This window comes from Drosophila guanche, unplaced genomic scaffold (genome assembly GCF_900245975.1).
Source record: "Drosophila guanche unplaced genomic scaffold, DGUA_6, whole genome shotgun sequence".
Lineage (NCBI taxonomy): Eukaryota > Metazoa > Arthropoda > Insecta > Diptera > Drosophilidae > Drosophila > Drosophila guanche.
The window spans coordinates 281004-293930 of NW_022995766.1; positions in this window are offsets into that span (position 1 = coordinate 281004).

Below are 12927 nucleotides of genomic sequence, written 5' to 3' on the forward strand. Positions count from 1 at the left end.
TTAGAGTTCTCTTTTTTGGGCTCGCACCAAGTAATGTCTTGCGGGTGGGGAGGGACGCAATTCGAACGAAGCTAAAGATCCGCAAGCGAAAGTGGTGCGATATAGGGAAGGGGGTTTTTATACCCGGTACTAGATGAGTAAATAGGGTATAATGTATTTGTGTTCGAAAGTGGATGTTTTTAATGGCAGAAAGACACGTTTTTTTGGCTTGGCTGGGTGGGTTTTCTTTTATCTTTAAAATTGTGGCTGTGGGAGACTCTTGCCCTTTGTGGGGGCTCATTTCGCGCATGACCTTATTTACCTTGGTAGAAATGTGTGTCAGAAAACTTTAACTTGGGGTCTATTTTAACACCAAGATCATAAACCAATGTATACATAAGTACTCGAGAGCTTGTTAATACAGAAGGCCATTAATAAACAGTGTGAAAAGTCCAGATGTAACTATAACATATAGAGATAAGTTTTTGAAGAGGACTCTTTCAGACCTACAACAATGGTAGGTAGAAATCCATTTCAAAATATTAGGCGAAACCCCTAGAAGATCAAGCTTTTTTGCAACAAGTGCGTGGCTTACACTCACACTCACAAGAAGCAATCTCGATACAAAATGTGTGGTCTTGTACTTTATGTGGTCGGAAACGTTGCCTTTTGTGTTGCGCACATTTTTGACCTCAAATATAATATACATTATTTACTCTTCGAGTAACGGGTATAAAAATATCAGCAGACAATTTCTAAGCCCCAAATCTTTCAGAAAATGATGGTTTGGTTCCTTGCTGAAAAATTGTGTCGGGTAGGGTAATTAAATTTGAGTTTCAACATATTTTAGAATTATAACAATCATTAATAACTTTTTCTGTGATATTAATAAGTATCTTTAAAATTACTTCTTGAGGTAAATTTATATTTTTGTATCTATTACCCATTTATTTATTTGCATCTATTTATTATAATTGTAATGTATCAATCTTTTAATAATTTACATTTTATTTTACGTTTGCATAAATCTAGCGACAAAGATCAAGCATCAAAGATCCCCTCAATCTACACAAGTTCTGCCATAATGTGGTGCTAATAGTTTGCGCAAACTTTATTCTCTCATTTTAAATATTTTTCCCACAGACAGATATCACTGTTAATTGTAGCCTTAAAAGACGTGATTTATATCACAAAACATATTGCAGGCTTTACAGTCGCTTCTATCCGGTCTGTCTGTCTGCTCTGTGGCCTACCACCAGTGACCGCAACAACAACATCCAATGACTGAGGGGGTTTGGAAAAAAAAAAGACGGCGATCCTTTTCCTGTTGATTGGAAAAACTTAACACGCACATTAACACGAAATGAAAAATTGGAAAATGGCAAAAAGTCCATGCAACGAAGCGGCAAATTAATGAAATAAAAGTTCACCTCGAATTTGATAATACATGCCAAGCAATTTTCAACGCTTCTTTCAAAGAGAAAAAACACAGGGAGCCTCATCAGCAGACACAGCACACAGTTATTCCTGCGGTTTTCATCGTTTTCATCGGTTATTACCTTTTTTAGCTCATATCATTTACTGAAGTGAAACTTTACAAAAAATCACTTTAAAATAACCAAAAAATAGCGAGAAACTGGTCACAAATAATGACAGTGATTGGGCACGGTGGAATGGCTGCTGTCGGTGATTTTAATGATGATTCTAGGGGTTGATTGTGTTAACGTAACGATTATGAAATTGTTTGTAGTGATATCCCACACTTTTTGGCGGCTGTGTTGGGCCGTACATTTAGCATAATTCAGGCTGGCAACAGCAGTTGCCACAAACCATAAAGCCCCCCCATTAATGGGGAAACTGAATAAAGCAGTCAGCAGGAATTTTTTGTTGGGATGGTGAGGATGCGGGTGTTAGTTATGGTGGCAAATAAAGCCATTGGAATGTTTACACACTCACACCAATTTTTAGCACGACCACCATCCGTTTGGCATTGCCCTTGCCAGAAGGCAACACTCACACACCTAAAAGAAAAAGCGGAAATGCTTCCAAGTGTGAGAAGAAAAGTCAGAAATTCAGGAGCCAAAGAGTCGTCACTGGCAGGTGTTGCATTGAATTAATGGTGCAAAATGATATTTCTATGAGTTGCAATAAATATTTATGCACTAAAGTGAAAAATTGGCGAAGCAAAAGACACTGGAAAGGAAACAAATGACACAGATGGAGTGAGAGAGAGAGAGAGGAAAAGAGTGAGAAAGAACGAAGATGGAGAAAAAGAAAACCAAACTTTCACACTCACATGTTTTTGTTGTTGTATTCATTTGTTTATTCCTTCTAATTAATTATCTAGCTTTAATAATACTTTAAATATAATAATAATAATACTTCTTACACTAGTGGGTATACTCATAATGAGGGCCGTATTTGCTAGTGGGAGTAGGCGCCCGTCGCGCGCGGTACTGCCGCAAAGCATTGCTTCGCACGCTCGAAGGCTCCTATTCCGTCTCATGTTTACGACTCCTCTCCAACGCTCTCAGCGTTCGCATAACGCTCGAGGCGAACTCTGCGGCCGCTTCCCATGTCCTTGGCTCGGCCAGCATGATCGGCACCAAGGTCTCGGAGGAGATCCTGGCGCCTTCTGCTGTCTCCATGCGGTGTCGCTCGTGGTCAAACCGGTGGCATTCGAAGAGGACGTGCTGTGCATCCTCCACTATGCCGGTGCCGCACTCTGGGCACCAGTCCTCCGTCTCGTGGCCAAAGCGCTTGAGGTAGCTGCGGAAGCAGCCATGACCGCTAAGCGCTTGGGTGAGGTAAAAATCTACCCGGCCGTGCTTCCTCTCCATCCAGGCTTGCAGCTTCGGTATGAGGGTGTAAGTCCAGCGCCCCTTAGTTGACCTGTCCCACTGGTTCTGCCATCTGCTGATGCTGTTCCTCCTCGCTGCAGCCTTCAGCTCTGCTCTTGTCGCATCGCTTTCGCCCTGCACGGCTGTATGGATCTCCGCTCTCTCCCTTATTAGCTCCCTGAGTCGCCTCAGTCTTCTGCGCTGCCAGGTCCAATCCGGCGACCGTAAGCCACGACTCCACGGCTCGGACGGCCGCGTTGGCGAGCGCCTCCACTGCGGCGAGGTGCTTGGCCACCACTACTATGGCGACGTCATCCGCAAACCCCACCATGCTGGTGTTGGCTGGAATCGGGAGTCTCAGGACTCCGTCGTACATGGCGTTCCAGAGCAGGGGTCCCAAAACGGAGCCTTGAGGGACTCCGGCTGAGACTTTTTATGCCCTGGAACCCATACTGGTCTCGTACGTCAGCACCCTGTCGCTGAAGTAGCTACGCGCTATCCTCTGTAGGTAACCAGGTATGTTGAACCGCTGTAGGGCCTCTAGCGTGCGGCTCCAATCTGCCGAGTTAAAGGCGTTCCTTATGTCAAGTGTCACCACGAGACAGTAGGATTTGGATCCTCCTCTCCATCTGCAACCAGCGCATGCTTCCTCTGCCGTTTTGACCACCTTGGAGATGGCGTCCAGCTTCGACTTCCCCTTCCTGAACCCGTATTGCTCCGGGGATAGGCCGCCTGCTGCTTCGATGGCTGCGTTCAGCCTCGTGGCGATCACCTTCTCGAAGACCTTCCCTATCGTGTCCAGGAGGCAGATGGGCCTGTACGAGGATGCCTCACCCGGCGGCTTGCCCGGCTTGGACAGCAAAAGGAGCCGTTGCCTCTTCCACCTCGATGGGAACGTACCCTCGTGTAGGCATCTGTTGAACAGACCCATGACCTCGCTTGGGATCAGCGCTAGTGCCAGCTTCGTCGCTCGGTTGGGAATCGCGTCCGGCCCCGGTGCCTTCTTGGGGTTCAGGTCTCTGCCTGCCCGCAGCACCTCTTCCGCCGTGACCTCGCGGATGTCGTCCAGGCTGTGCTCTGGGCTCGGGGATGTTGTTATGGGCCGCCCTTGCGGGAACAAGGTCCTAACTATCCCCTCCAGCACTACTGGGTCTGTCGTGGCTCTGCTTCCGGCGTTGATGTTCTTTACCACCATCTTGTAGGCGCCTCCCCAGGGGTCCTCCTCTGCGGCGTCGCACAGCTTGAGGAAGCATTCTCTTTTGCTGTCTCTGATGGCGGTCTTCAACTCCTTCCGCGCGACTTTGTATGCCTCGCAGCAAGTCACTAGACGCGGAGTTCCCCTGGCTCGTTGGAGCTGTCTTCTCGCTCTGTGGCAGATTTTGCGGAGCTCGGCGATGTCCTCGTTCCACCAGAAGACTGGGGCATGGTGTTCCCCAAACGCACTTCGCTGTAGCATGCTCTGGTCGCAAGCCGCTTCCACTGCCTCCCCCAGCTGGGTCGCCCACTCGTTGGCTCCACCGGTCTCTGGTGCCGTATGGGTACGGAGGGCGCTTGCGAAGGCCTGTGTCCTCAGCGTGGCCTGCCGATACGCCTTCCTATTCTGGGTCTGAGTAGGGGCTGCTCTTCCTGGGTCCGGTTCGCCAAACACGCACTCGATGGCCTCGTGGTCGCTAGCGGTGTAGGCGTTGCTGATTTTCCAACAAGCGGTTCTGGCCAACGCTCTGCTGGCGAATTTGAGGTCGATGACTGACCCCATGCCTCCCCTGCTGAACGTTTGTTGGAGTCCTTCATTGAGCAGCACCATGTCCAAGGTGGCGAAGGCCTCCAGCACCGTGCGTCCTCTAGCGTTGGTTCGGGAGGACCCCCACTCCTGGGCCCAGGCATTGAAGTCGCCCCCGACCATGACGTCGCTTCGTCCTCGCAGGTCTCCGATCAGCTCGTCTATGATGCGGCTGAAGGTCTCCAGCGGGAGGCTGGGCGCCAGGTAGCAACTATAGACCCACATCCCGCCTACTTTGCCTCGAACGAACCCCTCGGCCGACTTTATGTCGCCGATCTGGGGCGTCTCCACTCCGCATGTCCACAACGCAGCTCTGCCCGAGCGGTCTGTGGCCCAGTTGCTGCAGCTGGGAGCCCTATAGGGCTCGCTGAGGATTGCCACCTCCGATCCCCGCTCACGCACCGTCTGTTGCAGGAGGTCCTGCGCGGCCCTGCAGTGATTCAGGTTGAGCTGGATCAACCGCATGTCTTGCTGCGTTGACCGACCCTGCTGAACGCGGCCGTGCAGCTTTTGCTGCCGGCCTGGTGCCTGGACTCCTTCTTTCCCGCTGCCGAGCAAATGAAGCATGATGGCTCGTTTGTGCAGACTGCGGCTTTGTGCCCCTGCTCGCCGCATTTGATGCAGCAGCCACTCCTATCCGTTGTGCTCCTGCAGCTGCTCGCGATGTGCCCCGGTTCCAGGCATCTGTAGCACCTCGGAAGTCCTTCTCTCTCTCGGATCCTGCAGACTGTCCAGCCGATCCGCACCTGTCCCCGCTGTATTACAGCTTTGCCCAGGGAAACAGGCAAGCTGACTACAGCCGTTTGGGACTCCGCGTAGCCGCGTCGCAGGCTTCTCACCCTGACTCGTCCCTCCTCTATCGCGAACTGGCTCGCGATGGCGGTACATATCTAGCTCTCTGTCGCGAGGGAGTCGAGATCGCGGATTTCCAAGGCGACCACCTTCGATTCCTCTGACAGCGCACGCACTGCCGCTGCGTCGCCAAGTACGCGGGCGATGCTCTCCTTCATGGCCTCAGCGCTCTCTGAGCTGTCTTTCGCCACCTCCAACAAAAGATTGCCGTTGAAGGTGCGGCGTACCCTGGAAACGCAGCTTCCCAGGTCCGACAGCTGGTTGTCCTCCCTCCTGGTCACTATGGCCAATACCTCGCTGTACGTCTTGCCGCCAGCTTGCACTACGACCGCGTCGGGGCGTGCGCGGTGCGCTATCCTCGTCTTCTTGGCCACCACCCGCTGTCGTGGTTTTCATGGCTGTCTCGCTGGCTGGGGGCTTTGTGCGTCGCCTTCTGTTCGTGTGCCTTGATCTGGGCCTTTTTCGGACGCTTCATGTGTGCGCCTTTGAGACCTGCTGGGCGCATAAGCGTGGGAGCCTGCTCCCCAACAGGGCCATCCGACACAACCGGCTGGCTTAGCCTTCGCCACGGCTCGGTTTGCGATGCGGCATCCTTTTTCCAGACGGTCGTTGTCTGCTGCTCCTTGTCCGCGCTCTGATTGCTCAGTGCGCATTTCGAGCAGAGTACTACGCCCTCCATGCCCTCCTGCATGTCGCTTCTACCCGCTTCGGCCGCCTGGTTAGCATCCTGTATGTCCGAATGCAGCTTCTTTATTCGTACAAACAGGCTTCTGGTCGCCTCATTGATATGGCGCGTGCTCTTGTCCAGCATCCTGGATGTGATTTCCTCCAGGAGTCTACCCAGCTCCGCTAGGTTCTGCTGACCGTTAGCTTCCTGCGATGCCTTGCTCTTCTTTGGCGGTGTCAATCTCTGCGAGCTCGCCGGGCTTGCGGGGTCCCGAACCCTTTTGGGGGTCTCTTTGGGGTCAACCTCACAACCCTGAACGGCTCCTGGCGTTGCCTGGAGTACCGGCGATCGGATGAGATTGCTCCTCATTACGACCGCCGAAGCATCAGCTTTCCTCCCTTCTTCCGGCAGTTGGCGCGGCGATCTTGCCAGCGCCGATCTGCCCACGAACGGGTTTCCCGTGTCCATATCTGCGTTTATGCTCTACTTAGCTACGCGGTCCGCCCTTGTGGGCTCCCTCGCAGACACTCACATGTGTTTGTTTCTGTGTGAGTGGCATTTGCGTGTGCCTAAATGTGAAATCAAAGTTTTCCCTGGGTTTTCTGTACAAAATGACTATTCCCCCATTATTTAACTTTATTTTTCAATCGCTTTTCGGTTTGTCCCCCCTCCCATTATTAGGGGTCTGTTTAGTTCTAGTCTGACGCATCATTTGGAATGTGTTGCAGTTGCGACAGACACAGCCCCTGCCACAGATAATCTATTAATACTTATTCATATATCGAAGACTGGGACTGTGGTGGCCATTGTCGAAAGTCGAAAAATCAAATACAGCAGGCGCCAAATTAAATATATGATGCATATAGCATCACTGAATATTTGAAGTAATTGACGAAGTTCATATGCACTAAGCCTCTCAGATAGGGAAAGAGGTAAATGGTAGACATTACTCAGAACCTTAAGGGACTGGTCGGTTAGAAATTATGATTTAAGGGATACTTATACTTAGTTTTTGGTTTATCCTAATGGTGAAGAGATCTATTATAAGTAAGGGAATTGTATTCTAGGAAAACCAAAGATGATCTAAGTAATTAAGAGAGGAATCTGAATATTACTTTTAATTGTTTTAAAATCATTTTACATAAATTGCATGAATATAGCAACAAAGGAGCGTTTAAAATTAGCACAATTCCATCTTGTACAACCAAAATAAAGTGTTCCTCTTCTCTAATCTATACTTGAGGTCAGGTTCCTTGGTAGGTACATAGTTTTAGCCTACAGTTTGCATATGATTGGCATGGGAGGAGCAGTGGAGAGGTGAGAGGTAAGCCAAAATAGACAAGGTTCGGAGTCAAGTTATACTCGCTTTCAGTGGACGTTGAACGGCAATGATGTCGTCACCATTTTAACCAGCCTGTACGCTGGAAAAAATCTTTCAATAACCAGTAGGAAAAGCCCAAAAGCATTCTATCACACTACGTCCAAGCCATGATTCCGTCCTCTAGTTCTAGAGGCCGGGTCAGGCTGATCGGAAGCAGAAACAAACAAAAACATGTGCCTCTGAATGCGTCAATGGATTTGAGTGGTTGTGAAGGTAGTTACGGGTAAATAACTCATAGATGGAGGAGGAAATGGAAACTAGACAGTGGACTGACTGCGGCAGGTTACATGTCTAATGTTTTGGGGAGGGAAAGCTTTGGCAGAAGCTCCTGCCTCTTTGGCCCCTCCCTTCGCTCGCTGGGCACAATTTTCCATTTACCTGTTTCTACTTCAAGTTATAGGAAACATAGGCCATCGAAAAATTCTGAATTCAATTGGAGAGCCAGAGCGGGAAACTCTTTTCTTATGGCTGAAAGCATAAAAGAAGTTAAATAATTGTTCTTTAAGAGATTTCCTTCGTTTCAGGACTGGTGGCGCGACAAGCCGCTGTGCCCGTCGGTCGGTTTGAAACAAACTAAAAGAAAAACTTGATGACGTTCACATGTTGCCATTACTATCCAATCCACGAGGATTGGTCCCAAACACATATTTCGCACAAATCAACAAAAATATTCCCCCTAAAAACACAACAAATCAAACGGAACCGCTCAGGCCTAACAAGAATGGAGGAGAAGGAGGATTTAAAAAAAAAAAACTGGTAACAGCGGGCCGCATTGGCTGCGAAAAGACAATGAAAGCTAAATCTAAAAAGGGAAAATGAAAAATAGTAGAAAAAACGAGAAGAGACTTGTGATACGCTTCTTACTCGTCACAACTTTTATACCCGGTAATCAGTACTACACCTTTATTTCAAATTTGACATTTTACATTTTTTCTACATCTGTCATCTACATCTATATAACTTCTCACGCCAACATTCTCTTTTAGCTTGCCCGCTTCCCCTAGAGCCGCCCACTACACGAAGCAAATCTGTTAGCATGAAGAGAAAATGTGTGCAAAAACAAAAATAAGCTGCTGAACCTACCCCGGGTTTAGCCACTTCAAATTAATTTCTTCATTCTGGCTATAATAATGATCCACTCTGATCCCAATTCAATGATCTGATATAAGTGGGTATTCCCTATGGAATGGCGTTTTTAGTTTTTAAATTTCTTTTATCTTCAAAATTGTGGCTGTGGGAGACTGTAGCCCTTTGTGGGGTCTTATTTTTTAAATACACTTGTAACAATTTATACAATTTACTTATTGTTTAAAAGTCTGGATCCAAAACTTGGTTGATATGGTCTCTAAGGACGGACAGACAGACAGGGCTGTTTTAACTCGGCTATTGTTGCTGATCAAGAACATATGTACTTTATGGAGTAGGAAACCTTTACTTCTGTGCGTTACATACATACGTACATCCGTTTTATACCCTATTTACTCTTCGAGTACCGGGTATAATAAAGCAATGAGCACAGAAATTTGTACTATTTTCCATTTGCCTTTTATACCCTCCGGTATTTGTAGAGGATATAAAATGGCTTATCTATTTCCCCATTTAGCCTACCGCATATTTTTGTAGATTTATTTTCTCTAAAAAAACTACTTAATTTGATAAATAGAATCCATATATGTATGTTTTGAAAATAGAAAATAGTTTTGAATTGATTAAGATTTGTGGGTTTCTTATGGTCGATATAAATTTTCCTTTCCATTGGTTTTGAAAGAGAGGAACTTGAAGGCTCGGGTAGTTTTTCAGAACAAGCTTGACAAACTGAAGAGCAACTGCAGCTTTTTCCGGACTGAGCTTTTTTACTCAGGGGCGCACAAAGGATCTGTTGTAAAGGGGGTTGCAAAAAAAACTGTTATTTAATATTTTTAATAGTTGGCGTCTCCAAAGTTTTTAAGCCCCAATAAAGATTCTCTTAAAAAATGTTTCAACTCTTCCAAAAAAAATTAATTGATATATAAAAAAAATAATTGATACTAGTTTTGTACCTCTTTTAGCTACTGTGTTAATTTTAAGAGATTTTAAGGTTTGCTAAATTAACGTAAAGAATGATTATTTTGATTCAAGAAGTTCATATTTTCTATGAAAAAATCATGAATAACGAGTAATCCAAGCCAGAACAAATGTGGTCAATAATGTCATGAACAGGACTATTTTTGCAAGAAGTAAGGAGCACATAGTCAAGAATAAAGAGTGAACGATGGTATTGGTAACATGTACCACGATTATTTCCAACCAGGTGTTGTATCGCGCATAGATACAAAGATATATCAATAGGGTAAACGAGCGATCAATTAAAAAAGTAGACATGTAGACATGCAGTAGAGATGTTTTTGGTTTTCTAAGAGACTAAGATATTAAGGGGAAGCATTTCTCCCTGATCAACACTCTGCTTCACTGTGTAGGGGTGGGGGGCGAGTTAAAAGAGCGTTTTGGTGTGAGAAATGATGTAGATGTAGATTACAGATGTAGAAAAAATGTACAATGTAATATTTGAAAAAAACCGATAACGTCAAGATGTACTACTGAGTACTGGGTATAAAAATTGTGACGCGTAACAAGCGTCTCACACGTCCCTTCTCGTTTATTACAGGTTCTTTGATCTACGCCTATGTCCTCGTGGCAGGTCTAGTAGTTCTTAGGCCCGGCGTCAGCTAGCTATAATAACACGCCCCCTTACGCACCACCCTGTCGACGTTGTCCACCACCGGAGGCCGCCATCCACACCCACTAGGATCTGCAGCAACATTTGCCAGTCACTTGTGAGGCGCTTAGTCACTGCCTCATGTCAGTGCCTTGGTGAGAGGAATGGAGAGTAGGTATGTGAGGGATAAAGAGGGTAAAGAGATAGAGAGAGGAGAATCCTTTTCGCACAAGCCATGGGACCACCCTGCCTCTGCTGTACCCATGTCATAGTCATAGCCATAGCCATGGCGACGATACTTTTCTAGTGGCTGAAGCATTTTAATTGAATTTTCTGCTATTTACGGGAAGCAAAAGGAGAAGAGCCGGAGTAAGAGAGAGATCGCCAAAATCGAAAGACAGTGACAGGCAGACGGAGGTGACTAAAAAATATGGCGCTGAAAAGTTGAAGACAAGTTTTGCCGCCCACAGAAAGGGAAATTGTGCATCAAGAAGGGAATGGCGGCTTTTCACAAATTCTTCATCCCACCTTTGGGGACTTTCTGGTCATTTTTATACCCAGTAATCGAAGAGTAAATAGGGTATATTGTACACACAGAAGGAAACGTTTCCGACCCCATAAAGTATATATATTCTTAATCAGCATCAATAGCCGAGTCGATTGAGCCATGCCTGTCTGTCCGTCCGTCCGTCCGTCTGTCCGTCCGTCTTGTTGAGCGCGTGGATCTCAGAGACCATAAAAGCTAGATCCACCAAATTTTGCATCCAGACTTCTGTATGCTCACACTGTTACAAGTGTATTTCAAAAATGAGCCCCGCCTCCTTTCGCCCCAGCAAAAGGGCGAAAACCTCCCAAATCTACAGTTTTGAAGAAAAAAAGAAAATTAAAAACGCCAATCCGTGGGGAATGACCATATCTATCAGATCACCAAATTGGGATCCGATTGAATCATTAATATAGCTAAAATAAAGAAATTATTTTGCAGTGGCTAAACCCACCCCATCCCGCAGCTTTTGTTGTTTTTTTCACATTCTCTCATTCACACTCTGCTTCTGCTGTGTGCGGCCACTGCGTCTGCCGCGAATCTGCAGTGTGTGGGAAGGGGACGAGCTTAAGGAGCGTGTTGGTGTGAGATGTGTTGTAGATGTAGATGACAGATGAAGAAAAAATGTTAAGTTTGACAAAACACCGCAAAGGTGCAGAAGTAGTACTGAGTGCCGGGTATAAAAGTTATGACGCGTAAGAAGCGTCTCACACGTCCCTTCTCGTTCTATTTCCATATCCCCAGGAAAATTGTGTGAAAAACATAGACAGGAACAATTATCACTTTACCGTCTTATTGTGTTATAATTATGAATAAAAGTTGAGTTCTATAAGGAAATCGTTTGCCCATAGCAACCGGTGGGATAAACGACACTTGGGAGTGCATTTTTGTTGGTTGTTATGTCTTTTAATCGTTGTCGAGATAGAGGAAAAATAACTAGGCAGGATCCAAGCATTAACCATCCATCCAACCATTCAACCATTTACTTGTACGCATGCTCTTCAACCGCATGGCTTTTTTGATTCTGAGACTGAAAATACATACAAGCTTCAATTTTAACCGCAATTCATACAATTTATCCTGGAATACAAAGTGCAGACGACCGCACGACGACAAGTTCTCTATCAAATTTCTACATACATATGTATGTATATGTGAATGAAACTGAATGTAGATAACTTTAGCTTCTCTATGGTCGTGGATTTTATTTTCATGCTTCGGGGTCTATATTTTTCAATCTATTCTTCATTTATGACCCAAAAACCACACAACAAACACACATACATACATGTATTTACTCATGGGTACACAATCACAACACTTAATAATAATCAAATTCACTCGATGAGAATTTATCATTATTTTTGGCAATCGGCAGAGGCCCATAAAGGCAAGAACACATCCTAATTCCTGGCCAATAGAAACATTTTCGTTAGTTGAGAAATTTATGGGAATTTAGTTTAAAATTGGACTAATTGTTTTGCGATAAAGGAGATGGGAGAGATTTTATGAATATTTTTTAAGAGAATGGCTCACGGGTCGCAACACTCTATATACCAGATTTGTCACATATCATAAATCTTCTAAAAAAATATTTTAGGTGAAACAAAAAATTGCTTAAAAGAAAACAAAGCATAGTCCCGTTTCGTTTTCAAAATTTTCTCAATGGTTTAACATCTATTACACTACTCGATAAAATTGTACTTTTTTTCCGCTGCGAACCAAACCGACATTTTCTGATAGACTGAGGGCTTTAACATTTTTCAAAGAATAATGTTTTTTCAATGGCAGAACATTTGTTTGTTTAATTTTTAAAGTCTGGTATTTTTCGTATTGCCTTTTTTCGATCTAAATCCTAAATCTGGTTGTTTTAGCCATTCTATAAAGCCGATGAATGCATACATGTATGATGTATACCTTTAACTCTGTGGATTAAGCTTGCCGTTTGAAAAATGTTAAGCTTTGAACTGCTTAAATGATGATTTTTGTGAGTTATTTTTTGTACAATTTTTTACTTTGAAAACTCAGGAAAAGTTAAACAAAATTAAACCCAACACTAAAAAAAAAACAAAATCCAAAGGAAGTACCTTTTCGAGGGTATAGTATAGTAATAGTATAGTAGACTCTCAGCTTCCTATTCCTATCCTTCCTATATGTGCATCTCGAAGTAGCAGGCCTCTGCCAAAGTC